The following is a 16,820-nucleotide window of genomic DNA, read 5'->3' as shown; positions in this document are numbered from 1 at the left end:
GAAAACATGATGGATTACATTGTAGTTCACTAAGAATCCATTGCAATTCAAATGAACACTGTACTACGGAAAAACCAAATGCCAAAATCCACAAACCAAATGTCTTTATTGCTCCCAGCATGGGTTGGTAACAACAAAATGTCAGTTTAATGTTGTATTCAAGAAAAGATCAAAAGTTAACACATCCTACTACAGCAGAATTGGGTCAGTCCATAGAAGAACCCATTGCAATTCTGAAAATGTTCAGGGTGGACAGCGCTAGCGGACACCCACTAGACTGGTTTTTGTGCCTAACATTAAATGAATGTGATAGGATACAACATGATGGTACCAGTCAAATTGTTTGTAAGCGCTTTCCTTCTTGAACATGCCACAAGTGAGCACTCTAGAACTGAGCAAAAACCTGATATCCACAAAACAAATGTGTATTGCTCCCAGCATGGACTTGCAACACAAAAATGTCAGCTTACAATAACACCATTCAATAAGAAATGAAAATTTAACATGGCCACTTCAGAAAGAATTTCTTGTTAAAGACTTCTATTGTCTGTTTCTGCACAATAAACGATGTCTTTTTTTTTCTTTTTTTTAACAGGAGGCAAAACCCCCACAAAAAAACACAAATGACATCCATTATTGCTAACACAACAATATAAATATTTTATTTCCAGGAATTAATTTTTTATTTCACCATTGTTCGAAACTGAATGTGGTATTATTACAATATCCTGTCTTTGAGTCTTGACAACAGGATATTAATACAAATGAATGAAGCAAGCAAAAAAAAAAAAAACCCTGCTGGAATCAGTTTCATTTTCCCTTCCATTTTTTAAAGATACCTTTTCTTTTTCTGTTTTGAAAGAAAAATGTTAAAAATTCTTGGTTAAAAAAGTTAATCATTACAAATTTAGAGCCATCTTGAATTACAAGTCTGTTCGAAAGATAAAATGTTTCTTTGATAACTGACGACACAATTTTTAAGTTTCTGATCAATATCAGACAAACTTATCTATTTTCCAGTTCATCATGCATACATTTCAAATGCAATTGACCTCACACGTAACTAGACACTCAAGCTCTGCGAAACATATTACGAGTTTTAGCACGTTTTCTTGTCTGTTTCAAAATAACTGTCTTGTTGGAACGTAACTAGCTACTATCATACTTTTTTTTAGCAAGAGGATGTTGGTAATACCATTGTAGATAGACGTGTTTACAGATATAGAAAAAATAGAGAGAAAAAAAAGCATACGCATGAAAACCAGTCTGTACCTATTGGCCTAAACATCTGTTCAAGTACTAAACCCCAAGAACTAATGCTCACCTGCAGACCTATACATGTGGACAATGTGAGTGTATTGTAATAATATTACCTGCAACACCGGAATGCATTTTGTTCATAGCCCAGTGGTAAAGCACCTGCCTGATATGCAGTCAGTCAAGGATTGAACCCAGTCAGTGGGCCTATTGGGCTATTTCTCATTTCAGCCAATGTTTCACAACTGCTATAACAAAGGCTGTAGTATGTACTATCCTGTCTGTGGAATGCTGCATATAAAAGATCACTCGCTGCTAATCAGAAAGAGTAATCCATTGTGTGGTTTCCTCTCTTACTATTTGTGTGGTTCTTAACAACATGTTTGTATGATGCCATATAACCGTGGTTGAAATGTGTTGAGCTGTCGTTAATTATAACATTCCTTTTTTCCTCCTATTATGTTTTGCAGACTGTGCTTTAGGTTGAGAGATCAATCCCCTTCAAGGGAACAATTAGGTTTTTCCACTGATTCCAAAGGATAATAGCTGCTTCACATGCCCTTCAAAGACCTGTTAGATGTTAATGTATTATAGACCTGCCTCAGGCCAATACAACTATTCTCTAACCACTAACAAGGCCAATACGACAACACTCATATAATGACAGTAACATTTATTCATTGTCAAAATGATGATCACTGCATAGGCATTGGAAGACAATAGCAACTGGGAACATATATTAATTTAATGTTTAACTAGTAAGGATGTATTATTTTTAGATTTGCCCCCATCCCCACAGTTCAGTTAAACTTTGTTTTCTTAAACGTCACCAATAAAGCACATTGATTTATTAATCATTGGCTGTTGGATGTAAACAAATTCAGTAATTTTTGTCTCGTAGTCTTAGATGAAACCAGCTACATTTTTACATTAGCAGCAAGGGATTTTTTATATGCACTCCCACTTCAGATACCCATGCAAAACTGTGTCTGTAGTAATGTCTATATACATGGATATGTGTGTATGTATATACAGCAGAGCACTGACTATATTGGATATCAGTTCACACTAACAGCTGTACAACATGGAGTATGTTTCCAGCGTAAATGGGAAGCTGTCAAGTATTATACATACATGTGTGTGTAATACACACGTAATCTTGGATTTCAGGTTAAGTACTAGAGTCACATCCTGTAACAGCCAACAATATTGATATTTATAAAGCCAATGTCAAGAGTTTGTTAGGTAAGCGTTGAGATTTTGGTGACATATCGTCAGTATGTTCACAGTGTGATAACAGTATTAATGTTATGGTCACAAAAGTGTGTATGGTTGAGATTTTGGTGACATACATGTATTAACAGTATGGTCACAAAAGTGAAATACTGTTAAGATTTTAGTGACATATCAACAGTATGTTCACCACATGGTAACAATATTATATAACAGTTGAGATTTCAGTGACATATCATCTGTATGGTGACAGCATGGTAACAGTAGTGTGTGCAGTTGTGATTTCAGTGACGTATCATCAGTATGTTCACAGTGTGATAACAATACTGTACTGTTACTCATCATGGTGCAGGGGTGGAAAATACTTATTGATTTCCCTGAGAGTGACTAATACAATACAACACACTTTTCTCAATCAATTAAAAAACATTTACAGTTTGGTGCAATACTGGTCTGTTTACACCATCTACACTTTCCATGGTCTGACTATAGTGTGTTAATGTTAGTGTTAGTGTGTGTATTTTAGGGGGTGGGGGTGGTTGAAGATTTTATTGCTGATATGTCATTAAAGTCACCCTTTCACAGCTGTTTCACAGTTTTATTGATGATTTCTAATTTATCTTTGTTTGATGCCCAATAAATAACCAATACGTTTTTTATGCTGTGCTGACATTATTAATTAATTTATTTATTCTTTCACTCATTAATTGTTTAATTAATTGCTAAATTCACTCACTCACTCACTCACTCACTCACTCACTCACTCACTCACTCACTCATCTGATTTTAATACCATGTCTCACTTAAGTAACATTTCATAAACATGTTTATAAAATGTGCATATGTGTATGCAGTAGAACTGTGGATAACCCAGCGAGTTCAAGAAGCTGAGAATCGGTCCCTTTAACTTCTCACATGTCAAACAAGTGTTCTAACCACTGAGCTAAATCCTATCATTAGACATTATTAATTACAAAACATATCAACTCCATTATGTCAAGTTCTCAAAGATCCAGCATCAAACAGTGACATAAATAATAACTCTTTATCATATGCGCAACATGAGGTTAATAAACGGGTAAATTTGATTTTTAATAATTAATTATTTCAAAGTATTTAATTACACATATTTATTTCACCCAACAATAGTCAGGGCACTGCTCATTTCATGTGACATAAAAAATTACATTGGCTTCACCGAGAGTTTCTTTGTGTTTTTATTAATTTTATCATCACCAGTGACGTGCGTTATTAAGCTTATTAAATTGGCTCTGGTGATAACAATGGCAGGCCATGTTAATCAAGTCCTGTTCATTCATTTTAATTTATCTCCATGCCTATATCCAATTCAATTGTTCAAGCATGCTGTTCTAGGCACAAACTTTGGTTATATGTGTAGTACTTAGTACATACTTGATCCTGTCTTACAAAGGCCATGGTATGTGATGTCCTGTTTGTGGGAAAGTGCATATAAAAGATCCCTTGCTGCTAATGGGAAAATGTAGTGGGTTTACTTTAAGACTATATGTCAGAATTACCAAATGTTTGACATCCAATAGCAAATGATTAATTAATCAATGTGCTCTAGTAGTGTCATTAAACAAAACAAACTTTAAATGAACTTTAACAAAGCTGGAGTTGGTACTGGGCAACCCCTGCAGTTGCCCATGGCAATCGGCAATGCTGGAGATTACAGTGGAGTTATTAGTTCTCCGTGGCACTTCTTTGCCTTACACTATATTCAGGGTGTTTATCGATAGTATGTTTTTATTGCTGTGGGCATTTTATTTAATTGCAGGGGTTGCTGGGATATGAACCCTGAACCTATGGGCCTCAATACAATAGACTGCCCACTGTCCCATCAACCTCTTATTGATTGTCCATTACTTAATCATCTTTGTTATGTAATTTCCTCCGGTTTCGTCCTTCAAGTAGGTGATAATTATGAGTTAGAATGCCATGCCTGGACAGTGTTAATCATTAATTTTATGTCATGGTCAAGTTAGTCAGGGCACATCTAGCAGCTGTCTATTGGTGTGTTTGTGTGTGTGGAATTATGGAGTATTTGGATTTTTTTCTTCTTTTTTTTCAAACTTTACTTGAAATAGTGGGTTCTTAAGTATTAATGGAAACAAGGAGAAACCCCACCTATCAATCTGCACCTGTTAGTAGTATCAGTATAGGTTCTTTTTAGGTTACTTCTACCAAAGGGATATTTTAGCCATGCTTTCCAATAAACAGGACAGTACATACCACAGCTTTTGATGTACCAGTCATGGGGAATAGGAAAAACCTGAGTCCAACAAGGGTGTTCGATCCCATGGCCTACCTGACTTCAGGTGAGTGCTCTACTACTGAACTACATGCCATCCCATGATTCCAAAAACAAAATGGAGGTGGTAAATCATGGCTGAAGAGTAATTAGGAAAAATGTTATATATACTTTTATTTTTTATACTAAAACTTTTTTTCAACTTAGTCTGCTCACTTGCTGAACAAAGATGATTCCCAGCAAAATAAAAATATAAAAGATTTCCATTAACAAAAGCAAGATTCTTGCTGAATCCTTCAAGGCCATTACATTTTTAAGTGGTCCAGTGATGTCCTTTAGCTATGGAAAAATGCAAATTCCACGCTTGATTAATTCATCAGTTTGAGGAGGACAAAACATTTACAAGGTGTTCAATGGATGTTCTCCGACCTGGTGATAATTTCATGGTCTGGTGACCTTTCAGGACTCCTACCAAGGACATCAACAATAGACTGACTTCAATAAGTCTTGCATGTGCTACATCTCAGATGGAATGTATGCTGATTATACTGCTTGGACTTACATTGGATATACAAGTATGAATGAAACCAAGTAGAAATAAAAAGTAATTTAAAAACATTTAAATTATGATTCTACTTCTTCTTGTTAAGTTCTTGCATGATCAAGGGTAAAAGTAGCTTTGTGGCATCAGTGGATTTATTACCTTCAGGTTTCCCCCATCCCCACCAGTGTCCAAGTACTGGCATATCAAAGGCTGTGGTGTGTGCTGTTCTGTATGTGGAAGTGGGCACATAAAACTATTAAAACATCTCTTGATGCTAACAGAAATATGTAAATGGTTTCCTGTGAAGACTGTTAAATTACCAAAACAATGGATTTCCACTCACATTAATACATGAATATATGTCCTAGGCAAGAAGCAAAGACATTTGAGTGCCCATGACTGTGTGTCTGTGTTTATATGTGCTTAACTTGTGTGTGTCGCCATGACATTAAAAGTTTCAAAGACATTTTTAGAGACTAGTCTAGAATTGAAAGTTTATTTATAAGGACTAAACCAAAACCGTAATGATATAAGTCAGAAAAGCTACATTGTCACTAACACTCATTCTGTAAGTTCAACCCCAACATCAGAGTCAAAGACAATAATACTGTACAGAAAAAAATCCTAAATATATATTTTTTAAAAACCAAAATTTATCAACAAACTGAAAACAAAAGACAATAATATTATACTTAAATGAAAAATCTAAATTTATGATCCCACTGGAAAACAAAAGACAATAATATTGTCCTGGAAAAAAAATCCAAAATTATGAGCAAACTGGAAAACAAAGATTATGCAGGCCTCTTTGTCATAGTCAAATTGAAGTCTGGTTTAAGTGAATCATCGTGTTGTTTATGAGAAGGGAGGTAATGAAGTTCATAAAAAGTAGACAGTACAATCTGACATTGCGCTTGTACACAACTTGACTACATTATACATATAAATGGATCATGAATGATAATTAGTCAGGGCATGCTGATGGGGTACATACAGGACACATCATTATTGGACAAAAGAATTATGTTAGTTTTTACTGATTATGTCATGAGACATTTTACTCAACAGAGGTTATATAAGGTATTTTACTCAACACAGTTTATATAAGGTATTTTACTCAACACAGGTTATATAAGGTATTTTACTCAACAGAGGTTATATAAGGTATTTTACTCAACAGAGGCTATATAAGGTATTTTTTGTATAAAAAAACATATTTCCAAATTAATTATATTTCCAAAGTGGCCTTGGTCATCAGCCTGAAGACTGATAGGTATTGGGTTCAGATCTCAGACCCAGCTTCCACTCCGAGTGAGTTTTAACAGTTCAACAGGGAGGTATACAAGCATAAAGTTTATTTTGTTTAACAACACCACTAGAGCACATTGATCATTTAACCACTGCCTATTGGGTGTCAAACATTTGGTAATTCTGACACATAGTCATCACTGGAAACATGCTACATTTTTCCTAATGCAGCAAGGGGTCTTTTATATGCACTTTTCCACAGACAGGAAAGCACATACCACGGCCTTTGTCCAGTTGTGGTGCACTAGTTGGAACGAGAATACAAGTATAAGGCCATTAAACTGATTTCTTGCTCACTAACAGCACACAGCGACCATCAACTCACTGTCCTAGACAGACAGCCAAGAAAACTGAGATGTGTGCCCAGGACAGCATGCTTGAAGCTTAACTCTAAACAAAACCACAAAACAAAATCCTATTCTGTCACAAATTAGTGTCAATGCACACCATTCCAGATGAATTAGTATTCTTTACATCTGGCTTTAATAAACATAAACCATGAAATAAAAATGCAGATCTTGCCTTGAACGGTTCTCAAAAGATAATAAATAAATAAAAATATCAAGTTCCTTCATTCTATACACATAACCTCCAGTGAGAAAAAAAGATGCCGTATCAGCAACAATTTTAACAGGTTGTCTGGAAATGTTGCTTTGATTAAGAGAAACCTCCCTTCAACTAAAGCTCATAAATTGAGACATTAAGACACACTTCCTCTTGCATTAATGCCAATTGGAAGTTGAAAGTGAGGTATACACATCAGAAGTTGCTCAAGCATAATTGAAACCATACCAGAGAACAGCAACAGTTGCCAGCATGCTAGTTAATAAAACAGCATTAGAGAAAACATCGTGGACATGTTTAATATCTAAATTACAAACAACATTGATTTACTGGCCATCGGTTCACCATTTAGTTTCCACAGAGGTAAACAAAGCATGCATGGGAGAAAACACAGGTAATGTGTCCCTGTAAAATATAAACTTTTGTTTTGGAAACACTTACATGTGTTCCAATAAAATACACTTAGTTATTATTTTTATTATCTTTGTCTTTGTAGCAATTGTGGTGGGATGTAGCCCAGTGGTAAAGTGCTCGCCTGTTGTGCTGTCAGTCTATGATTGATCTCCATTGATGGCCCATTGAGCTATTTCTCATTCCAGCCAGTCTCCACAACTGGTATATCAAAGGCTGTGGTACGGTATGTGCTATTCTGTTTGTGGGATGGTGTATATAAAAGATCCTTTGCTACTTATGGAAAAATGCAGTGGATTTCTTCTCTAAGAATATGCATCAAAATTACAAAATGTTTTGACATCCAATAGCCGATGTTTAATATATCAATGTGCTCTAGTGGAGTTATTAAACAAAACGATTTTTTTTTTCAAAGGACAGACAGGACAGCAAATACTAGTACCACAGACTATTATATACCAGTCATGGGAATATTTCATGCTAAAGAAGAGAAATTAAATTTTTCACGATCAATATGGATCCAAGTGTTCCATCATATTTTAGCATCAGAGTCTTCTTCAACAGATAACCTCATTAATTTCTTCTGTTCTCACCCATAATTGCCACACAATGAATCTGTCTGGTGCCCAATTCAAACTGGCACATGAGGTGACAAGTTCAATAACTGGAGAGCAGACAAAGGGAGGCTATTACAGGTGGGATCAGAGTGACCACTAGTGTAAACAGTCAATCTATTTCCTGGTCAGTGGTGGTCAATGGGGCGAACAGTTGGTACAACACCAGCAATATGCAGAGTTTTTCGGCTGAACACAAACACATACATGTACCATTGTAAGACCTTGTTAAATTAAATACTGTAACATTTACATTTGTGTTTTACAAATGAGAAGTGTGTTCTTTGACAAAGTAGGATTTGGTTCAGTGATAGAGTCAATATGTAAATTGTCAAAGGTTATACGATTTAGGAATGAATGAATGAATGAATGAATAAATAATGACACCACAGCATGAAAATAGATACGGTGTTGGGTGTCAGACAAATACGATTTTAGCTCAAATGTAATATCACAAATGCCAATTTTGTTATTGTTATCTTGTTTCTTTAATTATGGAATATTTATAAGTAACAGAATGAATGCAGTTTTGGGAAAAAATTATATTTTTGAATAAATTACAATTATTTTCTTTGATGTCAGATGTAGATTCAGAGACAGTGAAAAAATTCACATTTTTACACACTGAACCAAAAATCCCTACAATGCCCCCACCTTGTTTTATTTTATGATACCACTAGAGCACATTGATTTATTAATCATTGGCTATTGGATGTCAAACATTTGGTAATTTTTACATATAGTTTTAGAGAGGAAACCCGCTACATTTTTCCATTAGTTGCAAGGGATCTTTACCACAGCCTTTGATATACCAGTTGTGGTACATTGGCTGGAATGAGAAATAGGCCAACGTGTCCAACAATGGTGATCAATCCCAAACCGACCGCTTTACCACTGGGCTACGTCCTGCCCCATGTTCTGAATTGACAGAGAGCAGACTGCTCTAAATGTACAGAATACTTCCTGATAATCACTGGGCTACGTCCTACCCCATGTTCTGAATAAGGTTCTGAATTGACAGAGAGCAGACTGCTCTAAATATACAGAATACTTCCTGATAATCACTGGGCTACGTCCTACCCCATGTTCTGAATTGACAGAGAGCAGACTGCTCTAAATGTACAGAATACTTCCTGATAATCACTGGGCTACGTCCTACCCCATGTTCTGAATTGACAGAGAGCAGACTGCTCTAAATGTACAGAATACTTCCTGATAATCACTGGGCTACGTCCTACCCCATGTTCTGAATTGACAGAGAGCAGACTGCTCTAAATGTACACAATACTTCCTGATAATCACTGGGCTACGTCCTACCCCATGTTCTGAATTGACAGAGAGCAGACTGCTCTAAATGTACAGAATACTTCCTGATAATAACTGGGCTACGTCCTACCCCATGTTCTGAATAAGGTTCTGAATTGACAGAGAGCAGACTGCTCTAAATGTACAGAATACTTCCTGATAATCACTGGGCTACGTCCTACCCCATGTTCTGAATTGACAGAGAGCAGACTGCTCTAAATGTACAGAATACTTCCTGATAATCACTGGGCTACGTCCTACCCCATGTTCTGAATAAGGTTCTGAATTGACAGAGAGCAGACTGCTCTAAATGTACAGAATACTTCCTGATAATCACTTTCACAAGCAGCTTTTGCTTTCTATCTCATTTTTGATAGTATTCCACATACAAAAACATTTCTGTTTCAAGAGCGATGATATAAATCATAAACTTTATCCATGTTTGTCTCAAGTCTTCAGCTGTTAAAAATTTACACTAATTTGGAGTCTTAATTTTGAGACTAATTTTTAAACAGCTTATTACCTTCTACCATTTGCTTCCAAACTTAAAATCTGAGAAGCAAACTATTTGCTGCCAAATTTAAAATCTGAGAAGCAAACCATTTGCTGCCAAACTTAAAATCTGAGAAGCAAACCATTTGCTTCCAAACTTAAAATCAGTGAAAAAAACCATTTGCTGACAAACTTAAAATCTGAGAAGCAAGCCATTTGCTTCTAAACTTAAAATCTGAGAAGAAAAGATTGCTTCCCACTCCACAGAATAAATTTCAAGCCTTGTTGAACAAATATAATTAGATAAAAATTATTATTTATATTAGACAAAGACAGAAAACAAATAAAGAAAAAAATACAGGTACGTGCATGTAGGTTTTCTAAAGCTAGCAGAAGTCTTGACAATTTATAGCAGATAGTCATGTCACACCATGTATGAAAATATTAGCTCAATCAATAAGGTATGATTGGTCTATTCTTCTGATACGTGTGTCAACAGCACTGTTGTGTCAACCCACGAATGAACACTAGGTGTGTATGTCCCAGGACATGTGTCGCAACTCCCACTGTGCACCAGTGTTTGCGTTCTACAGTAATGTGCCTAGTACGTGGCTCATAGCTCCTCCAAACGAAGGCACAATGGCCACTTGGTGGGGACTTCTCAAGACAAACATTCAACAAACACGGGACGGCGGGTGTAAATTGGAAAATCAGGTGTACATGCAAAATGTGTTAGCGACCGTGTCGTGAAATCAAAGAAATCAATGTCCTTGTCAAAACAATGTGGTGTCAAGAGCATGGTAGTCTGAAAACACATGTTGTGTTAACAGTTTTCTTTATCCACCTAATTGATGCCTTCAGTGTTTGAACAAGTGTATTTTGGTTAGTTTAGAACGTCCTTTCTATTCATTAAATAATTAATTAAACTGTTAAGATTGTTCAAATCTTACCAACAAATGTGTTTTAATATATTTTTTTATAATTACTGTTATATATCTATTTGCACCTAAAACAGGTAAATAAAATAAAATGGATGCAATTCAAATGAGGATGTTGATCTTGCTCTTTTGAAGATCCAATGTGCTCTAGTGGAAGTCATTAAACAAAACAAAGTTTTAATTTTTGAAGATCTGCTACTTTGAACATTCATCATTAACGTGCGTCATGTTACTTCGTTTTATAGCACCTGTCTGGTAGTTATTCCATGTGTTTGTATACATGTCAAGGCTTGAAACTGGCATACAGCAAAAGGCAATATGCTTCCTGATAATCAGATTCAGAAGTCATTGTTGCTTTCCATCTTTAAATATTAAACAGCTATAGAAGTCATATCAATATATGTCATCTAGACTTGCTTCTCAATGTGTGGCTTTTGCTTTGAGATTAAAATTTGATGAGCAAAGATTGCTTTTTACTCCACAAAATGAATTTCAAGACTTGCATATTAATTGTGATTACAATAGCCACTTCAACTAGGACTAACTGTCACATTTACAAAATTTTGTAAACGTTTAAACGGAATCAGTTAAACAAATCCATACTGTTTAAATTTATAGCTAACTATTACTGAATCAGTATATATATAAAATATGATAAGAAATAGTCTATACCAATTAGGAATAATCACTATTTCTAGGTTTATATCTTAAATACAGTATACAATAATTCTTTCTTAATTAGGTACACCATATCTGATCTTTACAAAAATCATGTAACATAATACTGAAACATGAAGTAAGTGTATATCGAGTTTCCATTTGGGATGTTTGTTTAACAAGATTTTTTTCTTTCTTTTTAGTCTAGACTGATTTTATTGCTGGTTAAACCAAATAAATTATAATTTGGCATAAATCAGTCGAATCTCTCATTGAAAAATTTAACATTACCGACATGAATGTGGGGAAATGACTATCTGAATGTGCTAAAACAATGGGTTATTGCTTGATAACAATGCAACTGGGGCCATCTTCAAGGCATATATTTCACTGTATGACATAGAAACGTGGATAATGGATAATGATGTAGGATATATATACTGATGGAAAGAAATAAGGGAACACATCGAATTGTAGACCAAATTTAATTCACTACTAGCATAGTAATGTTTGTATTTCATACCAAGTTGTAACGTGGGATTGAATGTTTGTAGTGTTGAATGTGCTGCCTATATGTTCCCAGTCAACTTCTGACAATGTGAATAGATTTTTGATGCAGTCATTATTCCTTGTTGCTATCTGTGTGATCCTTTATTGCTTTCCATCAGTCTATCAGTTTTATCCTGTGGAGGTAAGAATGGAGAATTCCCATTTGGCCAGAACAGGATAAGGCCAATATTCTATGTCATATTCTGGTTATTACTTTTATCCTATAATGCCTTAAAAAAAACCCTAAGGAAAATAGTATACTGAGAGAAAGAAATAAGGAAACACTTTGTATTGTAGATGAAATTTAAATCACTAGTAGCATCATAATGTTTGTATAAAATAAAAAAATATATAATGTGACACTGAATGTCAATAGTGTACGATGTCAGTAGTGTAGGATGTCAATAGTGTAGGATGTCAATAGTATAGGATGTCAATAGTGTAGGATGCCAATAGTGTAGGATGTCAATAGCATAGGATGTCAATAGCGTAGGTTGGCCAAAGCCTGTGAAACTAAAAGGCTACAATAGTACCGCAATACAGTCATTCCTAAAACTGAATACTAAGTATACTGATTGAAAGAAATAAGGGACCACATGGAATTGTAGACTAGCGTAGTAATGTCTGTATTCAATGTGGGGTGTAATGTCAGTAGTATTGGACTAGTACAAATGTATACAAACGTCTGTGGGATGGTGCATATAAAAAATCTAGTGATAGAAATAAGCAGAAAGTGTCACTAGTCCACCAGACAAGTACATCTAGAAATCTACTTGTCCGCCAATATTTTCACTTGTCCAAATAAGTGATTTTTGTTTTATTCAAGTGCAAGCATGATGTTTTTGATTGCTCAAAATAAAACTGCATTGAAGATTTTCACTTGTTCACTGGACAACCAAGGAAGTACGTTTTACTTGTTCAAGCAGATTTTCACTTGTTCACTGGACAACCAAGGAAGTACGTTTTACTTGTCCAAGCAGATTTTCACTTGTTAGGACAAAGAGACAAGTGCTTATTTCGAACACTGAGATCCCTTGCTACAAATAGAAAAATATAGCGGGTTTCTTCTTTAAGACTGTCAGAATTACTAAATGTTTGACATCCAACAGCTGATGATTAGTAAATCAAGGTGCTCTAGTGGTGTTGTTAAACAAAACAAACTTGCAACTCTTGTTGAATTCACTGCCAGAAGCATGATTAACTTCTCACACTATGAATTGAGGGTCTTGGTTTCAGAAACTATTTACGGTTTCTATTTGTGTAATCCCTTATTTCTTTCAATCAGTGTATTTAACCCAGTAATGGAATCTGTATAGACACATGCTCTGGGATTTCCAGGTTCACAATGCTCCAACACCTACAATGCCGATAACATTACACACCTCACAAAAGAGCCTGTATTGGTTACAGGTCTGTAGCCGATACATGACATGGTTGGGTTGATCATGCGAGTTAATTATACGTAAAGTGGACACGTTGACTCCAGGTGACAGGATCGACTGACCATCCCACCAGTCACACACAAAGTCAGTCCAAGTCAGGTGTCACAATTCCTCACCATCAAAGAAGTCATTCTGCATCTAGGTAAAATAGCTGAAACCCAATAACGTGATAATTATGAACTAAATCTCCGACCCTGATAAATTTCGGGACTTGACGGAAACGGACCCTTCAGCGATGTGAGAAAATATGTCAGGTGTAGAAACAGTGTGACAATTAATATTGTGTAAATTAATGTCCATATAGTACATGGACATGTAAAGTTGAGTTGATTTTAATCTGAACCCCAACCCCCCCCCACCCCCCCCACCCCCCCACAGCTTTGGAAAATGGTTATTAAAGCATACAGTATAGAGTTACTTAGACATATTTTTAACAAGCTGATTACAGTCAAACTGCAGTTTGTGTTTTTTTGATATAATGATAGCAAAAACAAGATGGCTGCTGTTAGGCATCAGTAACAGCATACCAAGATGTCCTGGTGCTATACGCTCATATTTATACATGCAGAATATGTGCTTACCGTAACACCAGAAAAGCAAAAACTGTTACAAAATAAATTTCTTAAGACCACATAAAAATACCCAAGCTATTATGTGTATATTTTTACTATATTCAAATTTAATGTTGCATTTGTCATACAATACTTTATATTTTTGAACTTGGACATTATGGGCGAAATTTACAAAGCCTTTTTTTCTTAAACACAGGTATTTAAGCATTTTAAATGTGTGTAGTTACACGCATGTAAAACATAAACAGGCTTTGTAAATTCTATGTTATGACTTAACATTTATTTCTGCTTTTTATAATCTGTTTTTCTACTTATTTTATTGCTTTATTACAGTTGCCAAAATGTCAGCCGTTCCTTGATGCCCAAGGGAAGTAAAACCAATATGGCAAATGCAAATGCTCATTTCCCACCTTTCAAACCATGTTATTTAGTGTTATGAATATTGTTTAAACCAAATGCACAAAAATATTTAGTATCATCTTGCACGAAAGTTTCTGTAATTTGAAGAAATAGCTCACCAAAAATATACATAATATAATCGTTTAAAAAAAAATTCTTTCCTTCATATTTTTACGTATAATAAAGTTACGAAAATGTCAATAGTGATATAATGCTTGAGGGATGTAAAACAAACATGGCAAATGCAAGAGAAATTCATCAAATCAATGCGGGGGATATACACAAATCCCCATGGAAAGCACCTAAAATAAAACCCAGCACGAGAAGGAATGGAGTCACCTTACTACAACGGCATAAAGAAGATCTGTCTGAAACCTCAATCCTGTGCAAAAAGTAAATTATTTTGTTTTCATGATCAATAAAACTGCATAGCCGGTGTGGAAATAGGGTGTGCGTTCAGTTTTATGCAGGAAAACAGCTGGTGAACGCGGTATGTGCTGTCTACCACACAAGTGTTGGATGGTGAGTCTTGATCGTGGAATGTTGGCGTGAAATTTGAATTATAAAAAGTCATTCTTTTAAAAAAAATCCATTTGGAGTAACCTGACCCCTTACTGGTATGTTAGTACAGATAATAGCCTGTTGTTTTTAATTTCTGCTTTTTTACAAAGGTGGGTGGGTTGGAAAAGAGGGTGGAGGATATTAATATGTTAAAAGCATTTTTTTAAATTTGTTTTGTTTTTAAATCATTGGGTTGATCATGCATGTTATATATAGGCTGGCAAGAAGGTAGGTGGATGGATAGAAAGTGGGTGGTGGGATGGCAGGCAGGTAGACAGATGAGTGGGTGAACAAAAAGGGGTGGGAAAGCTGGCTGGTAGGAAGACAGGTGGATGGATGGGTTGATAGAAAGGGGTGGTAGGCTGACAGGCAGACATGCAGATGGGTGGGTGGATAGAAAGGGGTGGTAGGCTGGCAGGCAGACAGGTGGATGGGTGGGTGGATAGAAAGGGGTGGTAGGCTGGCAGGCAGACATGCAGATGGATGGGATTGGTGGATAGAAAGTGGTGGTGGGCTGGCAGGCAGGCAGACATGGAGATGGATGGGTGGGTGGATAGAAAGTGGTGGTGGGATGGCAGGCAGCCAGACATGGAGATGGGTGGGTGGGTGGATAGAAAGTGGTGGTGGGCTGGCAGGCAGGCAGACATGGAGATGGGTGGGTGGATAGAAAGGGGTGGTAGGCTGGCAGGCAGACATGTGGATGGATGGGTGGGTGGGTGGATAGAAAGGGTGGTAGGCTGGCAGGCAGACATGTGGATGGATGGATGGGTGGGTGGATAGAAAGGCAGTCTGGTAGGTAAACAGACAGACAGTTGGACAGATAGGCCTGAAATGACATGATACATATCCCGACAATGCAGTTCATATTTCTTTGTACTTTGTTTATTCAAACAGCTGCGTGAATACAGAACAAGTGTGAATACAGGACAGGCATGGATACAGGACAGGCATGGATGCAGAACACACCATTAATTTATTATTAACTGTTAGCACTTAAATTTTAAACATTTTTCAGATTGACAAATCAGCTGCCAGTATGAAATTACAGTCAGCGGCAGTTGCTATGACAAAGAGCAGCATCCATTGTGCCGGCGTTCCCCCGATTCAAACATCGTGACATCTGAAGACGGATCGGGTAGTGCCATCTATCATGTGATGTCATCAGAGGCACAGTCTGTAATTACCAGTGTATGCAACACTGGCACGGCAAAACACCATGCATTTCTATTGAATAATAATGTGTTAAAAAAAAAAAAACCCGCTGTAGACTGACTTGGCACATCAAAACACCAAAATTTTAATTGAATAATGCCTTTTAAACAATCTATAGACTATATCCTGGAACATCAGAACACCATGCATTTGAACTGAAGAATAATGTGTTAAAAATAAAACGCTGTAGAGTGTCTTGGCACATCAAAACACCATGCATTCAAATTGAATAATGTGTAAAAAAAACCCCACCAAAAACCTGCAGAAGACTATCTTGGCACATCAAAACATCATGTTTTTCAACTGAATAATAATGTGTTTTTAAAAATCTTTGAACTATATCCTGGCACATCAAAACCCAGCATTCAAATTGTAATAAGTATAAAAAAATTAGACTGTCTTTTCATGTTATGTTCTTGATATCAAGTATAATTTTATTATACATGTTTTAAATCGCAAACTTTTACTGCCACATTTACAAAAAAGTTGA

The 16,820-nt window shown here is 36.0% G+C and overlaps 1 protein-coding gene across 1 annotated transcript in view; it reads right to left on the bottom strand.

The window, feature by feature from the left end:
* Positions 1-16,820, bottom strand: part of LOC121376457 (tyrosine-protein kinase transmembrane receptor Ror-like) — a 354,346-nt gene that overhangs the window by 242,909 nt on the left and 94,617 nt on the right. The window lies entirely within an intron of this gene.

Source organism: Gigantopelta aegis, chromosome 6 (genome assembly GCF_016097555.1).
Source record: "Gigantopelta aegis isolate Gae_Host chromosome 6, Gae_host_genome, whole genome shotgun sequence".
Classification (NCBI taxonomy): Eukaryota; Metazoa; Mollusca; class Gastropoda; order Neomphalida; family Peltospiridae; genus Gigantopelta; species Gigantopelta aegis.
The sequence above is the reverse complement of the archived record's forward strand: the minus strand, read 5'-3'. Positions and strand labels throughout refer to the sequence as shown.